This window comes from Sinocyclocheilus grahami, unplaced genomic scaffold (assembly GCF_001515645.1).
Source record: "Sinocyclocheilus grahami isolate Dianchi unplaced genomic scaffold, SAMN03320097.WGS_v1.1 scaffold1727.1, whole genome shotgun sequence".
NCBI lineage: Eukaryota > Metazoa > Chordata > Actinopteri > Cypriniformes > Cyprinidae > Sinocyclocheilus > Sinocyclocheilus grahami.
Window position 1 is genome coordinate 91,086 of NW_015506906.1, and position 469 is coordinate 91,554.

The following is a 469-nucleotide window of genomic DNA, read 5'->3' on the forward strand; positions in this document are numbered from 1 at the left end:
GTCCTCTGTGAGCACACCTTTGCTGGATTCAGAAACCAGGTGCTCAACTTACAGTGTTACCTCACTCGTCAACATTATGTCCAGCCGGTATGATAGCTCTGGTTCCGGCTTCATGCTTCCTGGATCATGCAGCCAGGTCAGAGGCTTCTGCGGGAGCCTTCTTGATCATCAGGCCCCCGGCACGACACAGCAAGAGGGGGGATATCCTGGAGCCCGGACATCCAGGAATTTTTTGCAGAGGCATCGAGCGGGAAGTATAGGTGGCATTTGTGAGAACCTTCTTGTGTATGCTGTCTCAGGCAGTGCTCCCCTCGCCTTAGAGGGTCGTATTTGAGCTTGCCTCTCCCGTTTGGCCCAGTACCTCCGAGTATCTGTGATCAGATGCCTGGAAATGTTAATCCATGCTATGGTAAGTGCACACGCTAAGCTCTGTGCACTTTCTGAAATCCACATAGTGGTAAGTGTGCAC

The 469-nt window shown here is 52.2% G+C and overlaps 1 long non-coding RNA gene across 1 annotated transcript in view; it reads right to left on the bottom strand.

Annotated features, from left to right (window-relative positions):
• Window positions 1-469, bottom strand: part of LOC107572274 (uncharacterized) — a 12,439-nt gene that overhangs the window by 3,516 nt on the left and 8,454 nt on the right. The window lies entirely within an intron of this gene.